The sequence below is a fragment of the Electrophorus electricus genome, chromosome 2, assembly GCF_041902795.1.
Source record: "Electrophorus electricus isolate QZ-2024a chromosome 2, ASM4190279v1, whole genome shotgun sequence".
In the NCBI taxonomy this organism is placed as follows: domain Eukaryota; kingdom Metazoa; phylum Chordata; class Actinopteri; order Gymnotiformes; family Gymnotidae; genus Electrophorus; species Electrophorus electricus.
The window spans coordinates 6,381,058-6,394,732 of NC_137498.1; the positions used below are offsets into that span (position 1 = coordinate 6,381,058).

At 42.0% G+C, this 13,675-nt stretch overlaps 1 long non-coding RNA gene across 1 annotated transcript; it reads right to left on the minus strand.

Moving 5' to 3' along the window:
• Nucleotides 1–6,146: 6,146 nt before the first annotated feature.
• Nucleotides 6,147–9,224, minus strand: LOC145659994 (uncharacterized). Its single transcript, XR_014126207.1, has 3 exons — nt 9,094–9,224; nt 7,530–7,628; nt 6,147–7,400 (listed from the first exon to the last, which is right to left on the minus strand). It is a non-coding gene; the product is annotated as an uncharacterized LOC145659994 (long non-coding RNA).
• Nucleotides 9,225–13,675: the final 4,451 nt, after the last annotated feature.

Here is a 13,675-nt window from a genome sequence, read left to right on the forward strand (position 1 = left end):
AACCAATACCTTCACTCTTCTAAGGCCAGTTTAATGGCCAACAGTTCACGTTTTCCTATTCCGTAATTACGTTCCACTGGTGATAACTTACGGGAACAATAAGCTACTGGGTGTAACTTGGACTTATCTTGTCCTTGTGAAAGTACAGCTCCTACCCCGATGTTAGAAGCATCAACCTCCACGACAAAGGGAATGGAAGGATCTGGATGCCTAAGTATAGGAGCCGTGGTAAAAGCTTCTTTCAGTTGTCTGAATGCTTGGTCAGCCTCCTGATTCCACAATAACTTGGTTGTTGCTCCCTTCAGGAGGACTGTGAGAGGGGCTGCAATACTACTAAGTTCCGTAAGAATCGTCGGTAAAAGTTTGCAAACCCCAAGAAACTCTGGAGCTTTTTAACGGTGACCGGAACGGGCCACTGAATGATAACGTCGATCTTCTTGTCATCCATGGTGATTCCACTATGGCTAATCACGTATCCTAAAAAAGTCGTGGTTGGAAGGTGGAATTTACATTTCTCTCCCTTGACATATAACACGTTATCCAGAGGAATCTTCAATACTTTTCGTACGTGTTGGCTTTTAATGGGTGAATAGATTAGGATGTCATCAATATAACAAATTTTCCCATGTATTTACAGAGGATATCATTGATAAAAGCCTGAAAGACAGATGGAGCCACACTGAGACCGTATGGCATGACTTTGCACTCATAGTGACCTCTGCTGGTGATAAAATTGGTTTTCCATTCATCACCTTTCTTGATCCTTATCAAATTAAATGCACTACGGAGCTCTAATTTGGTGAAGATCTTGGCTTCTTGTAGTAGTTCCAGAGTGAGAGGAATGAGAGGTAACGGGTATGAATATTTCTTGGAAATGTGATTTCGGTAGTCAATACAGGGACGAAGACCTCCGTCCTTCTTTTTTACAAAGAAAAATCCTGATACCATGGGGGAGGTGGATTGCTGAATAAAGCCTTGACTTAATACTTCATCTATATATTCCTCCTTGATCCTCTCTTCTTCTTGGGAGATAGGATAAATACGAGCCTTGGGAAACACGGCTACCTCCAGGAGCTCAATAGCACAGTCGTAGGGAAGATGGGGAGGTAACAGGGTTGCTTTTTTCTTACTAAAGACCAAAGAGAGATCCTGGTATTCCGGAGCGAGGGAAAAGGCTTGTGTATCAGCAGGGCTCTCAACAGTGGTGGAATATAACTGGACAACTGGTAATGTCAAACAATTTCTTAGGCATTGAGATGACCACTGAGTGATTTCCTTACGTGACCATGATATAATTGGGTCATGTTGTTCTAGCCAATGTAGACCTAAAATGACTGGAAATGAGGCATCTTCTATGATGAGAAATGAGATGATCTCTGAGTGGATTGCGCTTGTGGTAAGTTTTATGGGAGTAGTGTGGAGCGTAATGGAACTGGCTCCTACTGGTGATCCGTCCAGAGCCACCAGGTGAAGAGGCTTGGGTAATAGCTGCGATGTCCAATTCCCATATAAGATGTACGTGTATGAAGCTTCCCTCGGCTCCTGAATCAACTAAGGCTGTAAACATAGAAGATGTGTAGGAGCCCAACATAAACAAAAAAAAAATGTCTTAGCGATCATCTTTCTTGATGGCAAGATCTCTACCTTGTTTTCTGATGTGGGTGGCCTGATCCGTCTATGGCTCAGTGATGCTGGATTAGGTCGAAGACAACAATCCCTGATAACATGTTTTGAGGATCTACAATAAAAACAGAGACCATCTTGGGATCGAAGCTACCTCTCCTCTTCAGTCAAGCGTGAAGAATCACATTGCATTGGTTCCACTGTCTGCTCTCGTCTGAGCTCTGGTCTATAACTGGGAGAGGGATAGGTATGGTGAGAACTACTAGTTCTACATGGTTTTCGTTCCTGGATGAAATGATCCAGACGTATAGAAAGAGCTATAAGCCGATTCAAATCTTGGCAAGCCAGTTCATGTAAAACCTCTACATTGAGACCATTCCGGATAGTGACGTTCAACGCCTCCTCATTCCATCCACTGCCAGCAGCGACTGTATGGAAATCTCGTGCGTAGTCGGCCACAGAATGATTGCCTTGGTGTAATTTGTTAAGTATCGCCCCACTGGCTCTTCCATCATGCGGGTGATCGGACACAGCCTTGAATTGCTCAATAAAATCGTTATAAGACGTCAGTTGTACGTTAGCCTAGATGGCAGTCACCCAGTCAAGAGCTTTGTCAGTTAGACGAGAGGTAATGAAGGTAATTTTATCTTGATTGGAACAGGTTGGAAGGCTATTGAAATACAATGAATATTGCAACAAAAAACGTTGACACTTGGGTAGCCATCATATTTTTCAGGTTTCTCACAGGGAGGGTTGGTTGGATACTGCTCATGGCGGTAGTAGGTGCAGGCGTGGGACTGAACTGAGAAGGAGTAGTCATCAATTGTAGCCAGGAGGTAAGTTCTCTGAGACTTTGTCCTAGTTCCAACATTTGAGTTTGTTGGTCTGCTTGTTGCTTGCCTATAGTATCCATTGACTGTGTGAAACCCTCAAGCAACTGGTGCTGTTGGTGGATTAGTTGACCCTGGTTGGTCAAAGCATCTGAGTCCGCCAACTGCATGGAGGTGAAGTATGGGCCAGGCAAAAATCGCATGCAGATAAAAAAAAATAGGGATTTATTGTAGTAACAGGTAGTGGAAACGGTCACAGAAATAAATTAGTAACTCGAAAGTAGGGAAAACAGTCCGTGTCAAAAAATCATAAAGACCAACCAATAATCCAGGCATCAGAATCCAAAAGGAGCAGACAAAAATCAGAAACGGGAAACATTAAGTCAAAGTTCGGTACACAGGAAAACAATCCAAAGAGCGTTCGGTATGCATAGGACTCTAGAGGCAATACTTCACAGTGTCCTAATGTTCGAGACAGACTTAAACAATCAAGTACACAGGGGAGTTCAATATTCCGGTGATGACGATCTGACGTGAAGTTCATGATTGGTGGAGTCCTGGGTTGGGTGATGAACAGCCTGCTGAGTGCTATACTGTGATGAGGAATTGGGTAATATGACACATATGGGCTCAATGCTGGAATGTAAATAATGACCAACGCAGATATTAACACACAATGATGATTTTTCTAATGCAAAGATGGTACAGATAAGTGTGAAAAGTTAATGGAGCGCTAAGACTGGAGAGACGACATTTCACTGAGACATAAGACAATAAGAAATGGCGTCCTTGGAGGGTGACACTCTACTTTGGTGGGGCGGTGTAGCAAGAAGGATAAAAGAAGATCCCAAATGTCAGGTCTGCAGTTGTTCTCGAGGCAACTCCTTTGTTGGAAACCATACTGGTGTCAATAAAGACATCTTCTGTTTTTCTCTACCATCCTGAACATTGCCTGTTTGAGTGCTTTGATGTTTTGCATGACTCATCAGCTCTGTAAATATCTGAGCATCAAAGTTTCACATTCGCTATTACCCTCGGTCGTCAGGCATAGTGGAATGAACAGACTACATGATCAAAAAACTACTAGCTGCAGTTCTATGTGAAATGCATATGACTCCTAGTGCAACCACAAAAGTGGCCCCTTTCCAAGTTTTCATGGGAAGACCATTTGAGCCAACCAGGCCTCCTGCTAGCTGTGTGGCACACTCTGATTAGGTTGTACCCTCATTAAGAGCCACCAACTCTGCCCCATAAACCAACGGCCAACCGACACTGAGGAAAACATGGAGGAGCAATGCAATGCACCACATGCCCCGGTGTGGTTTTGTCTGCATGCACAACTCCCACAACCCACCAATCCCACAACCCACCACTCACAATTTCAACATGTAACCTGTGACTGTCAGGTTGATCAGGGGTGAGGCACCCTGACAGACGTAACACATGTGTCACAACAAGACTTTTCTAAGAGGGGCCTTTGTGAAGCTGTTATGTAGGGTGATGCCACCTGAAGGAGATCAGGCTAACCAACCCTGATTAGCTCTCGGCTTGTGACCTCCCTCTGGTAGCCGTGAACTTGCGTTGTAAGCCATGCGTTACTTAACCAACATCACCTCAATTATCAACACTGGAGGACGCCACAACTGTTCAATGAACGGGTTGGTATTTCCATGACTTTTCAATGCTAGGCTGCACACCGTTGTCAGCACTCTTCAAATATCCTCTGACAAATGGTTCCATTTAAAAACAGTATAATAGCTATTTTTAAATAATTTATCTTTGCTCTGTTGCCAAGCAGAGATTCTATAGTTGTTTTAGTCACTTTATAATGTTGCCAAGCAGGTTTTCTACGTTTGTTGTGATAGCAGTCTGCCAAAACTACATTCTTCCTCTTTTGTGCCACTCATGCTGTCTATATATTCTAAGCCCTGTGTGACAATAAACTGGAGCACTTCTGAGTGCTTGCTGACTCAGTGTCCTGTGTGCATCTCAGGCACCTGAGGTTCACAAAGATGAAACCGGACTCCTCACTGAGGGTTGACCATCCAAATGCTTAACACACTGCATTGTGGGTAATAAGAATGCTCTGAATTTAAAATGCTCCTTAACATCTGTTCAACAATTTTTAAAAGTCTCAGGAAGCCAATTCTTTAGCTGCTCTAATTTCATGTGCTATTTTCATTAATAAGAAGAAAAGATGCCTTTGAACCGATAGTGAAATGAAATGACAAAACAGGGTGGTAAAAATATTTGGTGTGCGTGTTGGGGTTAGAAGTTTGTCAAAATTTCATTTGAATACACTTCCTTTCCACTGTAAGTGTAGAACATTCAGTAGACTATGTTTCTAAAGAGTGTGTATGTTACTGTAGGTTACTATGGAGGTCAAGGCCTGTTTGATATTCAAAAAGGATGGCAGAGATCCTCATCATGGGAATTTTGAACTGTTTCCATCAGGTGTTTTTCACAGACTGCACATTAACTGGGGGAACCAAAAGGTTCATGTGGGAGGGTCTGTTCTACTGACCTGCTCCTGGAGTGAACATCACATACCACACACTCTTAAATGGATCTTCAGAGAGAAAGAAATCTACCCCACTGACCAGACTCAGGGTTACACAGGCAAAGTTCAGCATCTTAAAGATTCTCCAGGAAATATCTCTCTACTTATATCACCCCCGACTGAGGAGGATGGGGGAGTGTCCACAGTGTAAACACTGCAGTCCACTTCCTCCCACTGACTGGACTCTGGCTGTCAGGTGTTTCCCTCTGACTCATGTTGTCTTTATCACTCCAGGACGACACTGCCATCCTGTGGGAGAAACTGACTTGGAGAACCAAGATGGATGATGCTTGTCCACAAACTCTACTACACCGTACAGTCTCAACATGCCTAATTCCTACTTCTTTGTGTTATATTCTGTGCAGATGACTTTTTGACTGGGACAGATGTATAGAGAATAACATTTTTCTCATTCAGTGTTTTTGTTTCAATCTTTCCAAGAGATGACATGGGGGTTTAATCATGAAGTTTGCACCTTGAGATGTAGATATCAGTAAAAGGACTGAATGAGGACGGACTTTAGTAGAACATGTGTGTGTATGTGTGTGTGCCAATTCTGCCCCAGCTAGACACATCACAGATAGTGATGCCCAACAGATAGTGGGATATCCAACTGCTGTCAGTGAACTGCACTCTACACACATTCTGCTGTCAAACTGCACCACACACACCTTCATGATGTACTTGTTTATTAGTGGGTGTAAACAGAAAACACAACTCTCTGTCCTGCTCTTTATTTATCAAACAGCAATAGACTCTCACAGTGGAAGTGATGCGTACAGACAACGGACGGCATTTGACTTTAAAAGGCATGATTAATAACAGAAAACATATGCTGCTATTTAAAGGTCAAATATCAAAAAATCCTTCAATAGAGATATACACATACAATGCAGAAAAACTATTCCTTGAGAAAAATACCATAATGTAATAATAAAACGCAATACATTTTTTACAGACTCATAGAGCAAAATGATGCTTGTAGGAGTCAGAATTTAGTTCTAGATTAACAATATTTAAATTGACATTTACAGCATTTAACATGTTGATTTAGCAGTTAGCCTCTTTTCTCAAGTGTACCAAAAACAAACAAACAAAACCCCCACAAGTTCTCTGGTTCTATATGTTTTCAATCTTAGTCCTGCCTCTACAAGTCCTACTTTATGCTAGTATCTAATTAGCAATTAGCAAGTAATTAGCACTGGTTCATCTCTATCGGACCGAACTACTGCACATTATTTCAGTGCCACTTAATGGGACAGGTTAGCGAAGAATCATATTTACTTTATTTTCCCTTAACCCAGGTGGACAAGACATGGTTGGAGTAAACTAAAGGAGCACATTTTGCTCCTTTAATTTAGAACAAAAGCTGCTAATGTTGCTAACAGACCATGCTTTTACTCAATAAATGTACACAATGTGATTTTAGACATTTATTAGACTTTTCAATATTACTTTATTCATGTATTTCACTACTTTGGTAAACTTATTTCAATCACCAAAACAGGTCCACATGAGTAAAGGTACTTTTTCACATGAGATGAAAAATTTCCATATTCCATACCTTGCTTTATACAGTGATCTATGTCACATTCTACCTCAATAGGAAGATAGCTGAGATTGTTCTGAACACAGTGATATCAAACATGTAGGTACCTTTAAGGTGAATTTAAGAAAATAAGCAGAACAGACATTGCTCTGAGCCTTCAGATGGTTAAATGTCAGTGGTACACCAAAATCTGTGAGCACCGAATTTTGTTACTGTAGAGCCTGCAACACACAGATCACCATTTCTGTTGTAAGAATATGTGACCACACCGTACTGTCATAAAAAAATGAGTTAAACACCAATCATGTATTTTAGGTGTTGTGATTTTTGATGGCTGGGTGCTGCTGCTCTCTGCTGATCCCAGATATAAATAACTTTGTGTAAATGAATGTATGAGGATGACAACATCTGTAGAGAGAAGGTAACACTCACCATCAGCAGCGTGGAGCACAAGGAGCAGATAAACACACACCTGCATTCTTACTGAGTTACACACACACACACACACACACACACACACACACATACACACACACACAGCAGGACTGCTGCTACACACCGTACACACTCTTCAAAACTACAGTCTAGTGAATAATCTGACAGCTACACTTACAGTGGAGAGGAACTGTATTCAAATGAAGACATTCTGATAAATCTCTAACACACAGACTTGTTCAGGTCAGTGGGTACAGCTGATCAGATGTGTGTGGCAGGTCTGTTAAACAGGTGTGTAGGTCTGTAGCTGGTCTGTTGATTTCTCTTGGTTTTCTTCTCTACTGCAGACTAGCTGTTTCATCTCCACCAGCAGTGTTATAGTGAACTCTGCTCATTTCTGACACTGAAGCAGGTCACATGAACAAGAACAACTCAGTTCATTCAGGATCTGACTCACACATGGTAAAATGGATGTTAATGGGCACAATGAGAAAACAATCTGATTATAACAGCTTGCTAATGAGATTTTTACCTTTGTTTCTCTTGGTGTAATAAACCACAGCCACGATAATGTGGAGGAAGATCACAGTGACCAAAGCAAAGGGGATGTAGGGCAGAGTCTGAGGAGAGACTGTAACAACACAACAAACACTGACCCCAGTCTTACACAGCAGCAGAATACATTTATTTAACGCAGCTGTGAACTGTTTACTCTTCCAAACACTCCCTCTTAATCTAAATGTTAAACTAAACTAAATGTCATTTACTACTATTATTATTATCGTTAGTAGTAGTAGTATTCGTAGTAGTAGTATATAGTGGGGAATCATTTTATGGAGTTGATGGGAGAATATTATTAAACAAAAGCATCTTAAATTTAGTGGTAGTTGATGAACAGAATGAATGTGGGGCCTCTGCAAGAATAGAAAAGTATGATGAGTTGAAAGTACTGAAGGTTCTGTGCTTTCATGCATTTTACATGTTTACATTTATATTTTGTACTACAGAACTGATAAATGTACAGTTTGTAAAAGCAGAAGTGTTCGGTTCTCTGTGTGTCAGTGGTGGGTAATACAGCGACTAAGTGTGAGGTTACAGGCTCTGGAGGTGCAGTGTTTCCTTCAGTCACTCACTCTTTTTCTGTGAGTGAATCAAACAGGAGCTCCTGGGTCGAGTCCAAATGGAACTGACAAGTCTTCACCTGAGCACCACCTGAGTGGGACAGCTGTCCCAAGGGTTTGTTAATCTCTCTCTCTCTCTCTCTCTCTCTCTCTCTCTCTCTCTCTCTCTCTCTCCATCTCTCCATCTCTCCCCAGCAGACATGCTCCCTCATTCCTGGCTTGGCCACCTCCTGTCACGTCTCTGTTGTACTGGGACTGTCATGACCTTTCATTGTTACCCTACCAATGCCAGTGTCTGTCTTTGTCTGTCCCCATTACTGTCTGTGTAACTGTCCCAATTACAGTTGTGGTTCCAGTTCCTGTTGTCCCGCCCCTGTCCAGCCCATCTCCCATTCTGATCCTGTAGAGGTTCCTGCACCTCCTCTCAGACGACCTCCAGTCCATCCCACTGTCCAGCCTGGAATCTTGTCCTCTCCTGTCCCTGAGTCCTGGTGTCAGTTTCCTTTCCAGCCTGCTGTCAGGTTTCTGGTTGCAGCACAGGGTCCTGTTTCCACCCCTCACCCAACAGACTTTTTTTCTCTTTTTCCAGATGTCCCTGTCAAGGTTTCTGTCCCCAGCCCAGACCCTGCCATGTTACACTGGCCTCGGGTTCGCTTGTCAGCTGGTACGCACGTCAGGAGCTGCACGTTGGGGTGGGGGCTACTGTAACACCCCTTCACCACCATCACACAGAGGTCCTGTGCCTCCCCTTTCACTTAGCTGCCCATAGGGTCTAGTCTCACCCTCATTATTTCCCATATAAAGCCTGAACCTTTCCAAACACTAATGTCAGTTATTTTGCCTTAATCGCATGTATTACTCTGTGTATGCAACGTTCACACGGTATGTTCATGCGTGCTTTCATTTTCATTTAAAACCACATCAAAGAATCACGCTTGCATCCTGCCCCACACTCGTTAAACCAATGCATGTTACCTCCATTGGTAGTTGATGGACTGAATGTCTTATAACCATTTGGAGACGTCACTGTAGTAGTAGGTTTAGTTGAAGCTGTTGGACTTGTTGTGTCAGTGTCCACTGGAGGAGGATTTACAGGTTTATATGGAGCCTCTGCAAGATTAGAAAAGTGTGATCAGTTATAAGTAATGAGGGTTCAGGGCTGTTATGTATTTAACATGTTTAGATTTTGTACTACAGAACTGATGTATGTACAGTTTGGCCAAGCAGATGTGTTCAGTTCTCTGTGTGTCAGCGGTGGTGATACATTGGCTATGTCTGAAGCTGCAGGGCTCTGTAGGTGCAGTGTGTCCTTCAGTCATTTTCTGAAAGTGAATGAATTAGGGGCTCCTGGGTCAAGTCTCTCTCTCTCTCTCTCTCTTCTCTCTCTCTCTCTCTCTCTCTCTCTCTCTCTCTCTCTCTCTCTCTCTCTCTCTCTCTCTCTCTCAGTGCATTTCAGTTCAGTAAGCTTTACTGGCGTGACCATATACCACTATAGTATTGTAGTATTGCCAAAGTAGTATTACAACATGAACATTACACAACATTACAACCTTTGCAATTATGGAAATTAAGAATTCTGTTATGATAAAGAACTTGAAGAGAAACTGTAATTGGTCTGAAATAATAATAATTGGAAGAAGTAAAAGGGAAGAAGTGAAAAGAAAGGGAAGTAATAAATAGTTAATAATAATAAATAGGTAACTTTTATATACTGGGTAATATAGTGTGTTTGTGTGTGTGTGTGTGTGTGTGTGTGTGTGTGTGTGTGTGTGTGTGTGTGTGTGTGTGTGTGTGTGTGTGTGTGTGTTTGGGTGGGTTAATCACTGTCCCTCATCTTATGGGAGGCAGATATGCATCACCCAGCTAAAGCGCTGCTTTCCTTCTTTTCGCCCAGTAGGATGGGCAGTTTGTCAGTGTTAAACAGACACTTAAAGTTGGGTGGATCGTCTTAGATTTTGTAAAGTAAATTTGCCGTATTTGGATGAATTTTTCACATTCAGTGAGGAAGTGCAGCTCTGTCTCTACAGTGTCATATTTACATTGCTGACAGAGTCTCTGTTCTCTGGGCAGCCATGACATTTATATCGGCTGGTCTGGACGGCCAGGCTGTGTTCTCTGAGTCTGGACTTTGTCAACGTGGTTCTGTGTTTAATGTCAGTCACTGTGTACAGGTCGTCTGCTACAGTGTACTGACGTTTTAGGGCCAGATAACGTTGCATTTTGCTTTGTGCTTGTGTTTGTGTTACAGTGGGTGATGTAGTTTAGTTTGTGAAGTGTAATAATTTGGTTTGGTCTGATTGTTTGTACTTCAGACTGGTCCTGATGTGTTGTGTTAATGTGTGTGTTAGTGTGTGTTAATGAACTCAGTGTCAGCACCAGCTGTGAGAGGAGACTCTTCTCTCTGCTCTTCTTTTTTTTTTTCTCTCTCTCCCTCTCTGCCTCCCTCCTTCTCTCTCTCTCTGCTTCTCTCCTTCTCTCTCTCTCTGCTTCTCTCCTTCTCTCTCTCTTTATGCAATAGTTTATGCTCCATCACATTTGATAAATATGAATGGTTGAGAAATATCTTGTATTTGTAGAGTCAGTGGTTCTAGCCCATCTGGTCTATTACACAGTTAGTGTTAACCATCCTCCAACTCCAGTCATGATCAGTGTCTGACCACTGAAACACTGCTGGCTGGATATCTTTCACTGTCAGAACACTCTCAGCCTACCAGTAGCACTGAATCCAGTAACACTGCTGTACCTGAACCACTCATACCAGTACAACACCCACTACCAAGCCTCCAGCACTGTAGTGGGACTGACGTGTGGAGAATAGTTCAGTATCCACATATACTGGGACATCTGTGGTCAGAAACTGACCAGTGATGTCCTGGGTGCAGGGTGACACAAACTGTGTAAGACACCAGGTGGACACAGTCTGTAATTATACCTACACATTCACTTATTAGAGGTACTGAAAGTGTTCAGTGAGGGCAGGCGAAATGTATGGCAGTTGTGTTTAACTCTTCTGGTGACAGAGGGTGTCTGGTGACTAATATCTGAGGATAATGTGGTCCACATGATAGATACATAAATATGTAATGGTTTTTCTCTACTTTTAAATATCCTGTTTAGTGTCCTGTTAGTAACATGTGATGTTGTTTCTTATAAAGTGTGTGGTGAATGTATTTATATTACATTTATGTGTAAAGTTCATGGTGGTCATGTACTAATATCTGACTAATATCTGAGGATAATGTGGTCCACATGTTAGATACATAAATATGTAATGGTGTTTCTGTATATTTAAATGTCCTGTTTTTGAATTTTAGTAATATCTGATGTATGTGTGTCTAATAAAGTGTGTGGTGAATGTATTTATATTACATTTATTTGTATGTTTAAAAAGTAAGTTCATGGTGGAGAGACTAAATCGACTTATGAGGTTTTCATTGGCATTAGGAATGCAGTTGCTAATGTTTTACATGTCTGATTATATTGATTATAGATTGTCTCTCTCCCCCTCTTCCCACCCTCCCTCCCTCCCTCGCTCCCTCCCTCCTTCTCTCCTTCTCTCCATCCCTCATTCTCTTTCTATTTCTTCCTTTCTCTCTCTCTCCCTCCCTCCCTCTCTGCCTTCCTCCCCTCCCTCCTTTTCTCTCTCCTTCTTCCCCTCTCTCTCCCTCCCTCCTTGTCTCTCTCACTTCCTTTCTTTCTCTCCCCATCTCTCTCTCCCTCTTTCTCTTTCTCCCCCTCTCTCTAGAGCAAATGAGAACAGTAGTAACTAAATAAGGAAACTAAACAAGGTGTGTGTAATATGGGTATATAACTGACTAGAACCTAAACAGGACAGAAGACAAGAGTCATTAACTACAGGCATGAAATACAAATACAAACAGAAGATGTAACTAGAAACAGACAGAAGTAGAACTGCAGATCCTGCTGCTGGATAGATTTTTTGTTTTATGTAGTACAGTAGTTATTGGTACAGACCAGTCGCTACATGCAGTACGGCCCACCGCCTGCAGTTGAAGTGATTTTTTGTTTTGTAACCACGCCCCCATGATGGCACACACCTGCCCCTGGTTTAATGTTGTGTGTGTCTGTGTGTAGTTAAACCCCTGTTGGTGTGTGCATTAGTGTTGGTCATTGTTTATGTTGCTAGTCCTACGTGTATTCATGTTAAACGTATATGTGTTGCCGTCGTTAGTGTTCCTGCCAGTGTTGCGTGTATTCGTGTTATCCGTTTATGTTGTGTGAGTGCCGTCGTCGTAAGCGTTAAGTATCAATAAATGTGTGTCAAAGTCGAGGGAGTCTGTGCGTCCTGCTCCGCGCCCTGCGGCACTCCAGCTGTTACAGCAATCAAGTGGCACATACAACAAATGCTACAGATTCTTGAAGTGCTGATGTTTGTTCAGTTTTCCACCTGATCTCACTGAGTTTGTCTGTGTGTCTAGTGAGGGGTCTGGTGTTGTCTGTACAGGCAAAGGTCTGAGTAACAGAAATGATCCAGTTAGATTCCCATTCTAATTAGATTTCCAATCCCATCATGTATGAAGACTTAAGCGTCGGTCACATCTAATTGCCACCTCGAAAATTAGAATTCCAGAAAATTCTAATTTAAAGCGTCAACCCAAACAGCTATAAAATTAAGATAAAAAAGAGCAAAATTACAAGACTTTGTACATAAATGCTTCATGAACTACAAATTCCATAATGCCCTCATACAGGTAGCTGAGATATGTGTACACTGAGAGAGACTGAGCTACAACGTCATTTGTCATGGCATACTATGTCATTTCAACCAAGAAAATCGTAACATATTGATATGTGTACGCCAAACTCTCAACTATGAAGTCTTGTTCTTGTTTGCCACCAACTGCTGTGGTCATCTGTGGTCTCTTGCAGAGGTATTGTTATTCATCAATTGTTATTCAGGACAGTAAATCACTCTACCAGCTGTGGGTTCCTCTTGGATGTGCTATGACAAGGATGCTGCTCGTATGTGGTCACTCTTTGATTAGTCCGTGTTGTACAAACTATGCTGTTGATCAATCAAGATAAGACTAAAGAAATTCTGAACCATATGGAGTTAATGCTGAAGCAGAGCTGAGAGTGGAGCTGGAGCAGAGTTGGTGGACTGAAGACGTACATTTGGAGAAATCTCTCCCTTGTGCTTGTTCCCTCTCTCTCTCTCTCTCTCTCTCTCTCTCTCTCTCTCTCTCTCTCTCTCTCTCTCTCTCTCTCTCTCTCTCTCTCTCTCTCTCTCTCTCTCTCTCTCAGCAGACATGCTCTCCTGTTCCTGGCCACCCACTTCACCTTCTTTAATGTCCATGTTGTCTTTCTCTCAATCTGGCACTTAGGTCACATTTAGAAAGTATTTTCTGTGCCACATTTCTGTAACTTATTTACAGTTTCATTATAATATCTAGTTAATTCTAATTGGTTTCATTATAATATCTATTTTATTCTAATTGGTTTCACTATAATATCTATTCTATTCTATTGTATATTTACTTCTCTTCTATTATGCTAATAACCCCTTGCTACACTGAACTCATGAAGCTTCAGCTCT